Raw genomic sequence first — 12817 nt, forward strand, 5'->3', positions numbered from 1 at the left:
TCTCTTGATTTTGTTTTCTAAATCCTAAGATACCACAAGAATAACAGCTTAACTTTCATGGTAGCCCACAGTATAAGTGACAGATGAAAGAGTAACAAATATATCCAAAGGCTTTTTTTGCTGAACAGTGAGTCTTGTAAGCTTACCAAATTCTGAGGTCTATTTTCTGGGAGGCATTGATGGGAGTTAAATGTTGATTTCCAGCACCCCTGGATGCATGCACAAAGCCTTGGGCTGCTCATGAGCAGTTCTGCAAATCAAGTATTTTACTTCCTCTGCTTTGATAGCAGGTGCCTGAAAGCAAACAGCTGCTTTCTGGGAAGACAGTGTGTTTTGCTGGACACAGAGCAATACTTTTTTTCCAGTTCCATTTCAGGGAAACATTCTCAGTTGCATCCAAACTTCAGAGTCGAGTTTGACCCAGGTGAAATTTCCTATTAGTTCTGTTTTGCCATTTAACATGATAATTCCCCCACATGGCCATCTCTCCCTTGCTATTTGGGTACCTTGTGGCCTCTTCTCTCTCTTTTCCTTTCCCTGGAGCTGCTCAGCAACCAGACACAAAGCTCCCAGAACAAGGCTGCTCTTAGAGGCTGAAGGAGATAGAGGTATTCACTTTTTTCTTATATTAAAAAGCTGTAACACCCTAAAAAAGGGGGGCTTTTCTAAAAGACCCACTGCTCTAAACAGTCACTTGAACTAAAGGATTTAATTTCCCTGTTTGACAGGAACAGTGAGAGATAAGACTGATTATTTTTCTTTGCATGTGCTGTACCTAAGAAAGCTTAAGGCTGCATTGGGCAGTCTTTGGAGCCAGAGCAGTTGAGTCGAAGTCAGCATGGAGCAGCCAGAGATAGCCTGGATGCCCCCACAGTCCTGAGACTCCTGCCCAGCAGGTTGCTGGAACTGCCTCCATTGAGGGATTGCAGGAGGCTGAGTTCTCACACAGCCTGCAAAAAAACCAGAGGGATATACAAGAAACCTCCAAGACCAGCCCTCTTACCCATGATATTACAGGAACAACAAATACCTCTTACTGGAATATTTGCTAACACGCTCCCCTAGGCTACACTAGACATAAACAAGCACAGGAAGAACCTCTTGGTTTTGCATAAGGCTGAAGCCAGTCAGACATCAAAATGGCAACACACATTTCTATAAAGAGGTCTAAGATCACACCCTATTCAGGCTTCCAAAATCCAAATTATATTTTTATAGTTTGAAAATAGCCACACACAATTCATAGAACCATAGATTGGTCTGGATTGGAAGGGGCCTTAAAGATCATCTAATTCCAAACCCTCTGCCATGGGCAGGGACACCTTCCACTAGGCCAGGTTGCCTCATCCAACGTGGGCTTGAACACGTGCAGGGATAAGGCATCCGCAGCTTCTCTGGGCACCCTGTTCCTGTGCCTCACCACTCTCACAGTAAATAATTCATAGCTTGCCAAAATAATTTGTTGAAGGTAAACCACAATTTTCATTAGGAACCTGCTATGGATGTGCCACCATTCCCCTTGTACTCCAACCATCAACCTGTCAGTCCTCTGACCACAGCCTGCATCAACTTGCCTTGAAGTCTGGCAGACTACTCCAGCCTAATGCTTAGCACAGGCAAGCATGTCATTCAGGATGTAATTCCCATTCCTTTAAAATATGTGTTTGGGGTTGTTTTGTTGTTTTGGGTGTTTGTGGGTTTTTTGTTTTGTTTAGGGGCTTTTTTTAAAAAAATTATTTATATATATTTTTTATTTTTATTTTTTTATTATTATTATTTTTATTTTTTATTTTAATGTGTCAAATTTAAACCATTCTGACTAAAATTGTGAAGACAGCTCCCTTGCAAAAAAGGGAAGGTTTCAGCTGAATTTTCTGTTCCATTCCCCTGAGTGGTGGTCTGAGGAAATATTTTGGTTTGTCTGTTACACTAAAACTTGTAGCGTTTCTTTCTTTATGGTAATGAAATGATGAGACAGGAAGTGTCCTCCATTGTAAATGATTTGTGCTGTCATTCTCCAGTGAAAATGGATAGATAACTGATTTTGCCACGTTACGTACTTTTGGTTACTTATACTTTCTGGGTATCATAACTTACACACATTGATATTAAAAAGGGGATTTATCAGAGAAAATGAGGGCCTTGCAGACACATGCAGAGGCAAAGCAGTAAAACACATGTCCTTTCAGACAGTGCATTAGCAGGCCTGATGGATGGCTTTTGTGATGCCCCCAGATTGTGCAATCACATTTTATAATAAATTACTATTTTGTGCAGTTTATTAACAAATCTGAGCAGAAGAGGATATCCAGCTACTACATTTCAGGCTCTGTGCATACATTACTTTCCTGACACTATAGAGCTGTTCTCAATTTTAATGGAAATGCTCTATGCTGCTGATCAGCGATACATTCTCTTACCCTGTTTTTCTAAGAAAAGGAGGTAGGGAATGGTCTTATCTGTGAGGGCCCACATAATTACTTTTAATCCAGAGGACAATTTCAACTACATGTCAGGGAGGACTATGTGCCTCAAAGCCTGAGAAAACATGTGGAAGGGTGGAAAGCAGAGGGGCAGAAGGATGGAGAAGAACTGTCCTATAGGCAGCCAGCACAGGCCACCGCTCCATCCACACTTGCATATTTCTGCTGAGACATGCAGGGAAAAATACAGGAGCCAAAAATCCAAATCTGCTGGAAAGCAGGCTTCCTTGGATCTGTTACCAGCTGAACAGCTTAAATTGCTGCAGGGTAATCATCATGCTGCTGTAAAAGGAATTAATCAAAAGGGCACACAAAGCTTTCTGAAGACTTTGATCCTTACAGCTGTAAAAATCTAAGTGAATCACTCCCGTTTTCCATAAGGTATGTATTTTGACATGTATGGTCTCATCCCTGGGCTTCAGCAAAAGCTAGCTACTGTTTAGTGAGCAGCCACACGCTCTATATTTATTTTTTAATTTTTCTCTGGAGGTGGATATAATCTTAAGAAAAATATACACAGATCTTAGAAGACTGTAAACTGTCCAGCAGAAATACAACCTTTGCAAAACTTGCCAGCTGAAGGTGGAATAAAAAAGCCATAAAAAGCTGATTTCCAAGTATTTGCTTTCCCCCCTCTCAGATACCAGTAGTAAAAAAAAAAAATCCTTAAATCCCTTCTCAGACAGGTGAAAGTTTGAAAATATTAACAAGATGTGAGAGTACAAGTCTCACATCACAAGTCTCACCATATAGTATAAGAGGCACTAAAAATATTTCTCATTTATTCATGAATTAATTAAAAAAAACATAAAAGATGATGTTAAGAGAACTAGAATGAAAAAATCCTGCTTATAAGCACCCACCAGAGACAGTACTGCTCAGTGTTATCCCATCAGGCACCCTGCTGGTGCTGTTCCAAACCCATTTGTCTCTAGGGCTGGATGTGTGCAGAAAATGTTAAGTTGGGACCCACGTTCCACCTGCTGAAAATGGAGACAAAAGACTGGAGGATCATGGTCTCTGGCCCTCTGCAATTATTGGCAATCCTGGTGTTTGGCACAGCCAGTCCCACAGCACTCTCAGGCACCAAAATCCCTGCTGCACATCTCTGAAGCACATCCTTGCAGCCCAGTTTAAGTATAAAAACAGCTTAAAGAGGCACAGTGCCAAGGAGGAGTCTCAGCTGCACCTGCCACTCGGCTGTGTCAAAGCATGGAGGGAGCAGCCCCGTGGCACCTCCGAAACCCCAACACTCTGTGTCCTGTGACTCACCTTTCCCTCCAAGACTGGTGACAAAGGACTTACCCTGCTTGCAAATTCCTATCGCAAGTCTGGGTTAGGTGCAAATCAACATCACAGTGTAGATAAAATGCAAATATGTTTTCCTTTTTCATTTGCAAATGTCCTTGAAGCTCCTAAACCAAAAACTTCTTGATAAAATTCACTTCTGGTAGTGTGCTCAAGATGTTCCTTCCCTCACTATACCGGTAATTTTGCACAGAAGTTCCCTACACCGGAAAAGCATTCAAATGATTGAAGAAATAATTCTAAAAGATTGTTTCAGGGTTAAGATATGTTGCAGATTATGCCATATCAGGTGCAGTTTATTAATCTGTGATACCTCAAATTTCAGCATTATTGTTGAGAGAGGTCTTTAATATTTAAATTCTTGTTTGGATTAAATTGATGCAAGTAACATCTCTTGCTCAAATGCTGGAAGGTTATTTTTTGTGGTATTTCTGGGGATTACCATGGGAAGTTTCTTTTGGTAGCCATGGACCACAAGAAAAAGATTGAAAATATTGAATTCACAAAGTCTCTCAAACAGTCTCTGTATGTGTTTTTCTGAGTCTTTTTCCCCAAGTACTACCCCTTCTGTTTCTACTGTGAATCTGCCTCTTTTCAAATTTAAGATACCACATCTCCATCTCTGTTGAAAACATATATTCCTGCTTTTTCCCTTCCATACCTGAAGTGGAAATAGCTTTAGGGAAATGTAAAGAAGAGACAGAAGGAATGACACTAAATTGGCATGTGTTTCATCCCATAGATACGAGACTGGCAAAGTAGATGAAATGCAATTACATTGCAACTTTGCTCACTGGCTTAGGCAGTACAGCAAGCATTGCCTGCTCGGGTCACAACATCACTGAATCCTGGGAGGTAGGAAGGGACCACTGGAGGACAGTGGAGTCCAGCCTCCTGCCCAAATCATGGTCAGCCATTGGATCTCACCAGGTGCCTCAGGGCTTTGGCTGGTCAGGTCCTGAGAGCTTCCAAGGATGGAGGTGGCAGAACCTCTCTGGATAACCTGAGTCGTAGCCTTTCCTGTGATACCTGTGGGGTAGAAGAGTTCTGCCCTGTAATGACAAGTCCACTGCTATGACATGGCCATACTCTGAAATCCTTGCCTACAAGCAAAGACTTGCGGGCTCATGAGAGGTTTTGATGGCTTTCCCTCTGCTGCTCTGTGGGCTCTTGCACACTGAACACCAGACCCAGGGTTTCTCCCAGCCCCTTCTATGACTCAGTTTACACCATATATTTATACCGTACCATGGACAAGCTCTCCACCGCCCTGAAGCACAGCAGGATGGCAGCTGCCACTTCTCTAGACTGAAGAAGAGCCCTCCCACATGGCCACTTCCCAGACTTACTATCAAAGCCTTCCCACACATGTAGCTAGTGAGCCAATTTTCACCTCTGCACCCATTGTCTCGCAGTGCAAAAGTGACGTCACTCTGTGACATGAATGTCTCAATTGCCTACGTCTCCTGAGGTGGTAGCCTAAATTAGAGAAACTGCAAAATGCCTTTTCAGTATTAAACCACCTGAGTCAGAGTGGGAAAGTCAGCCTCTCACAGCTCAGAGTGGATATGCTTACCTGCATTCCCCTCTGGGGCCGAAACAGGTGTTTCTTGCTAATGATGTTGCTGAGACCTAACAGAATTAAAAATATATACATACACAAAGGTTTGGACAAGGTAAAAAAGCCATTTTAAAAAGTATGGTCACTAAAGAAAGAGCTGTGATTTTTGAGACAGCTATTTCTACAGCCCCTGTTCTGGTTTGGCTTTTCTCTTCTTTCTCCCTCCTTCATTAAACCACACCCTTCCTGACTTCCTTCAGTAAACCACATCAGATACTTGGCATTAGATAATCTAAATCTTGAACGTTTCCAGTCTCTCATGCACTTTGACATTCTTTGACTTCACATAAAGAGCATTTGTTGAGTGATGTTTTTGGTCCCATTCAGATTTCAGCACCCCCCAACCAGTGTGTATTGTCTCAGGAGGCACATGTCAGGATGACACAGCCAGGACAAACCTTCCTATTCTCCCAGCAGGGAAATTTCCTCATTAGGAGAGCATGCAGGCATGAGAAACAGGCCAACCACCCCTGATGACTGTCCTTGTTGTGAAACACAGGGATGCTTCTATCAGAAGGGCTATGGAGGAACTCTGAATCACAAAGTTTTACTGTGACTTTCTGCAGCCCAGAAGAACACCAGGGTTTTCATTACTGGTCCATGAAGGTACACAAGCAGGACATCAACACCTATGAAAAAAAATGACATGTTTAACTGCCAATCCCAGCCCTTCATAATTCCAGAGCTGATTTAATCATATAAACCAATGGTTTCAGGGCCAAATTAAATGACAAAAGCAGGAGAGGGGCCCAGCACTCACTCCCTAAATAGCACAAATTGTTCTGACCTGTCACAGTAGATCAGTATGAAGGCTTTAGGCTAGCAAGGTAGCCATGAAGATCAAATAGGGGTGAGGGTAGAGGAGAACTAATATGTATTTAATCCTAGACACTCTACTGCGACAAGAAAATATTTTTCTAGAAGTTATTTGAGGTGTTTCCAGGGCTGAAGTGAGGGAGTAGCCATCAGATCCACATGACGTTGCCCAGAGTCCTACACTATGCCCCTAGCAGCCAGAGCAGGAGCCAGGTAATGACCACAATACTGGCTGCTGTCCCATCTCTGTTCCATCTAGGCTGGCAGGAAAGTCCCTGGCGAGGGAGGATGACAGTGTGGTCCCAGGGCACTGTCCTCCTGGAGGGCCAGGAGGTCACCATCGTGGCAGGTCCATGGTCAATGTACGTCGCCTCAGGAGATGCCACCTCACCAGTGATACTGAGGAAATGAGGAAACTGAAAGGGAACATGAAAGCTACAGAAATTTGAGACGAAAGTCATGCAGGACATACCGTTTTCCTTATTGGTACAACATTCAGAGCACTGATTTAGGCTCTGTGTGTGCTAAGCTCAGGGTTGGGGCTGTTTCCTCTTGCCTCTCCAGGGCTGCCTTGCCCAGAAGCCACACAGGCTGGACATCCTAGATCTCCCTGTGCTGCTTGATAGTCCTTTCACAAACCACATTTCTTCTCTAACCCCAGACAGATCATCTCAATGTTAATAAAAAGACTAAGAGAAAACTCCTTCTGTGCCCACAAACAATAACCTCATCAGCTCACTGAACAGGAGCTTAGCAATCATCCTCCAAATGAGATGAATCGAAAGCAAAGGCACTAAGCTCAGATTCTCAGTGTGTCATATTTATGTAAGTATCTGAGTAAAATAATCATCAGCACTGCTCTGAGAGGTGAGGAGAGGGGATATCTGGGGTCAGAGTGCTGGCAAGTGTCTAGAAATCTCACAACCAGAAGCAGCAAATATCAAAATGCCATAAGGAGGATGGATTTAGGTTCTCCAATTGCTTCACGTTTCATTGAACATGATATTTGTGCTTTGATGTTTTTGACTACTGGGGGGAACGTACCACCTGGGGTAAAGGTCAAAAGAACCAGTGGCTGGAAAACACCGTTGCTGAGAGACAGAGCTTTTGAGATAGGTGCTGGGACTGCCCTAAGCCCAGTGGGTTGGATGAGGAAAGGGACAGGAAATCAAGGGTTTCTGGAGCACTGTCTACTCACAAAATCTCTGGAAATCTCTCTTGTTCACTTATTCTCACTATTGTTGTGTGAAACTTCTGAGACACCATCTATTAGGGTTTATTTAGTGTTTCCCCACTTGGATGCAGTTACCTTACTAGGGCTTCAACACACAGCAAATATGTGGGGGAACTGAATGGCTGTGATTCAAAGGCTTGAGGGTTATCTTTACACAAAAGGTGTTACCACAGCTTCCCTCCCACCTTAGGAAAAAGTTTGAGCAGAAATCTTGGTTTTGGTCATTATTGGAAAGCAATAGAATGTGTTTTTCTCTGCAAGCAAAGTTAATCAATACCAGTTTTCTGGAGTTAGGGTTACGTGAGCGGAATATAGCTGTGAGAGTCAGACCTCACCACAGGGAGGTAGCTGAAGAAGTCAGTTTATCCAGATCTTGCTGCCTGTGAGTGCTGCTAAAGCTGCTATTTCTGAGCTCTGCTACAGATTTTACTACAGTGACCTGAGTGAAAACATGCAGTAATGCAATTCAGTTCTGGAAACTCTGTGGTCAATTTGTACATTTTCAAAATTAAGTTACCATCATTTAGCATCTAGTTACTTATGTCCCCAAGGAAAAGTTTTTATTAGTATAAAGGTATTCAGATTTTAAAGGCAAAAGAACAAATGAGCCAACTAATAGCTCATAAAATGATCTTCCCAGCTTGCCTTGAATGATACTGCAAAATTATTATAATGGAAAAAGCATTAGAGGACCCTGATCAAACATGATCCTTCAGGGCTAAGGAACCTCATTTTCTTGCATACAGACACAATTCACTCAGTGCCTCAAGATTTCATAACACATGAAGACATCAGTGTTTTCAGCAGAATTAAGCAGTGTGGTTAAATAGCTACTCTACTGCTGCACCACAGAAAAATACAGCTTAGGGGTCACTAAGCAAGGATCAGCCAGTCTTACAGTATACCTGCTATGAATTAATACTTCCCTCTGCACCATCCCAGGCTGCTCCAGGGACAATGCCCCACACCTGGAAGAAGTGCTTAAAAACAAGTGGCTCCTTTACAAGTGGTTTCTCTCTTTGCAGGAATATGAATTAATGAAGACCAAACCACTTCACTTGTTAACCATTTTTTAGTGAACAGCCACAACAAAAGGGTTTAACAAAACAAGAGTAACCAAATTCAGTCATGGGCAGTCTGAAGAAGTAGGTTTGCTTACTTCTGGGGTGCCAATATTAACCAATTTGCTCTCCAGCCACTGACAGCTGGTGCCACCCGGGGATTTGGAGGAATGCCAGTGCAGTCTCTGAGAGTGCTCTGAGCCGAGACACACAGTACCATGCAGAAGATGTAACAAAGCAGAGACAGTGAAGGAGCAGATGCTCCAGAAGACTCTCTACCTGCTGTGACTAACACTGGTCTTTCAAAGCACACACATGGGGTGTGCAAAAGAGGCAATGACAGTCACACGTGGATGTGTCACTGTAAGGATGTGGTACAGAGCAAGCCAACACTGAGGGCTTGCTGGTGGTTTTTGACCAGGCCCAGCTACCAGACCCTTGTGCAGCAGTTTGTCTGGGGACAGAGGCAGCTGGAGCAGGTTTGGTCTGTTGCACATGGTGCAGGTTGAATGCAGGCAATGCAAAACACACACGAGGTTCAGATAAATAAATTTGCCATTTATGAATAAAAACCTTCTCCACAGCACAAAGCCTGGATGGACAGTTTTATGAAGTCTGATCTGTCAGACTGAATTTACTTCTATTTAAATAGACTGAGCTGCTCAAAATAATAATAAAAAAATGATGATGCTGCAAAGCCAATGCTTAGCACTTCTAGAGACTTTATCCAGTGCTGCTACCTCTGCTGGGTGCTGGCACAATGAGACTTTTACCCACTTGTGTTTTATGTGCTGAGTTTTTTTATATCTTCACAGTTCATAGAGTAGTTAAATTACTTTCTCAGGATCACATAACTCATCTTTGTCAGCACTGAGACAAGAAGCCAGGTGCTCTCTTTGCCACTGCAGACTTAAGCCCTAATAGCTAGATTTTGTGTTTCCCTCTTTACTTGCTGCTGCTGAGTGAAAAGTACAAGCAATTCATCCTGCATTATATGCAGGAAAGAAAGCAGAAATTTGAATAGTTGCCATCTGCTGGAGATGCTTTGATTTATTGCTTTCCAGCCTCAGCTGGATCAAATAAGCTCTAGAGAGAAACATTTCCTTGAGTTGTTGTACTGTGTGTATCTCTGCTCGGTGCTAAACTAAGTCACAAGGATATGGGCAGAGAACGTTCCCTTTCTTCACCAGAATAACTTACACTTTTAATTCACTGGTTATATTTGGTCACCCAAAATGTAGTATTGCCTCCACTGGCATCAGTTTTTCTCTCAAGCATCAAATTTGAAATTAAGTAAAACAATCACACTTTATAGTTCCCTGTGTGACTTACTGTGTTTTCTCAGAAAAGAGCTCTTTATCCATTAGAAGCATACCTCTATCTTTCTTCAAAGTGTCACACAGACAGCAATAATGTTGTGGCATTTCACCCTATCTGTCTACATTTTTAGAAATAAGTTTTGCACTTTATGTATTTTCATTTCCTATCCAAGTCCAAAGCCATATAACTCTTCAGTTAATTACTTCTACTCTTTCCTTCAGATTATAAAATTACTTTTCTTGTCTATCTAGCTGCCCTTTCATTTGCAGTTTCCATGTTGATTAAACAAAAAGTACTATGCCATTGCTAATTTCACTTCAAAAAGGGACTTTCACATTAGGGCAAATTTAAAAAAAAAAAACCCTAGCATCAATATCTATGTATAAAGTAATTTATTTTTCCAGTAATTTTCTATATTCTCTCATCCTCTTTGGTATTACTGGAGATCTCTGGGTTTTGAATTGACTCTGTTTCTTTGTCTTTGGCCCGGGTCCTAAGTACTGGAAATAGCTGAGAGAGGTAACTGATGGACTGAAAGGAGAGTTTCTGACAGAGTCCCACGCAGAGGGTTAGACGTCTAGTGTATGTCCTACCCAACTGCAGGTACCAATGCCAGTAGTTAGATCAGGAAATAACTGAAAATTATGCAGTTTTTGTGTGGCTGAGGTTGTAAGACCCACAGGCTTTGGGAGAGAATAACACTATCCTGTTTCTCTCTGCCTAAGAGATTGCCTAAAGACCCAGGCAATCCAAAATAACCATCCAAAATCCAAGTGCCACACTTAGCAGTAATCCTACAATGGCAGATGGGTATAGTAGAGACAGAAAAGTCTTAACCTCCACCCGGACATTCCCTACATGCTAACCTGGCTGCTTTCTGTCCTTTAGAAGAGACTTGGGGTGAGTTGGGGTTCCCAGGAGCAGTGTAGGAGGTTGGCTGCCAGCCCCTGCCTCCAGCCCCTCTCACCACCTCCTTGCCAGAGTCCCTGTGTGCTCTGGCAAGCTGTGACACCCCTATCTTCAGACATAGGGTGAGGAACCCAGCTGGCTCCTGTGCTACCTTATGAGATACCAAAGAGGAGCTTGGCAGGGTTCTTCTTGCCTCTGTGCAGCCAACCAGCCATGCCTTCCAGGAGAACCCATTTTTCCTTATATTAAACATCTTTCCAGCAATGAGAAAAACATGCAGAGCTTTGATCCAATGTTGCTTCCCATCTGCACCACTGGCATGCTGAGGAGCCCCACACCAGATGGTCGTTTCACCAGGAACTGTGCCAATGTAAAGTGCAAAGAGAGTTCCTGTCCTCAAATAAGTCAAGAAATAGCTCTGAGATGAAAGGATGTCGGTCCAGGCAATCATGAATAATCCTGCCCTCCAGCAAATTAACTGTTGGCAGTTTCAGGTATGTCAGGCATTTGTAGGCAGAAGAGAAGGGAGATCTGCTTGTGTAGGCATTTGAAAGATGGTGCTATTCATTGCTTTAGGTGGCACAAAGACAAAGCAGTGCAGGCAACGTCAAAAATGCTCCATGCTTGTCATCCTTTAGCCAGGACAGCTGGGAAAAAGCAGGTCTTCATCCTCAAGACATGGAAGGAATGGAGACATTTCAAATCAACAGTGTGTTCCAGCTGAAAATCAATAAACACAAGGAAAGGACAGTAACAGCATGACATCCAAGCCAGATTCAGACCCTGTGTATTCCTGGGTTCAACCACAGCTTGTCTCCAGTACCTCCCTTCATTTCCTTATCTTGGGTGTAAAAATCACATCATTTATGACAAATCTTTGCACTCCTAGGAAACCTGATTTATCACAATAAATGCTTTAATGAAGTTTGAAACAGTGCTTCTGTTTCACACCAAAATCATAACCTACAAGAATGAAACAATTTCAAGGGAGCCTCAGGATGAAAGTGTTCAACTGAGTCTTCCAAAAAATACCCAACACATTCTGTTCTTTCCTCCAAAATAACTGTCAGGCAGCAATGCCACCGTATTGTGTTCAATCAAACATAGCAGGGAAAAACCTACCTGCAGTAGAAAATAAACTTAAGAATAAAAGCCAAACTTGAAGATGTTCTTTCTTAGTCCTTGCCCTAAATTTCCATTTTCTCTGGCAGATTTAAACTTACTGTGAACAACTACAGTAACTTGGAGGCATTCAGTTGCTTCATCAGTGTTAAACTCCCAGGAGGAAAAATGGCAGAACTACAGCAAGGATGAAGACAGCATGTGGGTGACCAGCAGTGAGCTGTCCACGTCCCACATGCACACGTTAATTTAAAATTCTGAAAGAAATTCTGATCAGAGTATTAATTGTCAGTGTTTTAAATATTATAATTAAGTCATTGCTTTTCATCTCCTGTGAAGTGGAAAAGTGTTGTCACTTCAAATCTCTCTTGCTTTGTACCAGAGATTTCTAGCAGATGTGAATCTGTGATTTTAATGTTTGCATTTGTATTCACTCAGCAAACAGCTAAAATGTTCACCTCCTATGAATATTCAGTCTATAAAAATTCAGACAACATTTTTCACTTGCAGGACACTAAATGAAATAATTTATTCACCAGGAGAGCTGAAACACACACAGTTGAGCAAATTATCTATCTATCTATCTATCTATCTATCTATCTATCTATCTATCTATCTATCTATCTATCTATCTATCTATCTATCTAATATATATATATATAATTAGATAATATATATATATAATTATATATAATTAGCTATCTCCTTGGAAAACTTGTTTAACTGCAAAAATGTTGCAAAAAATCTTAAAACATTTAATCTAGTGTGAACTTCTGTCAGGACTGGTAATGGGCAAATATGATAGAAGACAGCAGATAGGAGATACACAAGCTTTTAGAGACTCCGCTTTCCACTGGAAAGGAACACAGAAGGTTAGTGCTTTAAATCTTACAAAAATGCAGAAATTTGTAGCTAGAGATTAAAGCAATGGAAAAGTGGTGGC

This window comes from Prinia subflava, chromosome 1, assembly GCF_021018805.1.
Source record: "Prinia subflava isolate CZ2003 ecotype Zambia chromosome 1, Cam_Psub_1.2, whole genome shotgun sequence".
In the NCBI taxonomy this organism is placed as follows: Eukaryota; Metazoa; Chordata; class Aves; order Passeriformes; family Cisticolidae; genus Prinia; species Prinia subflava.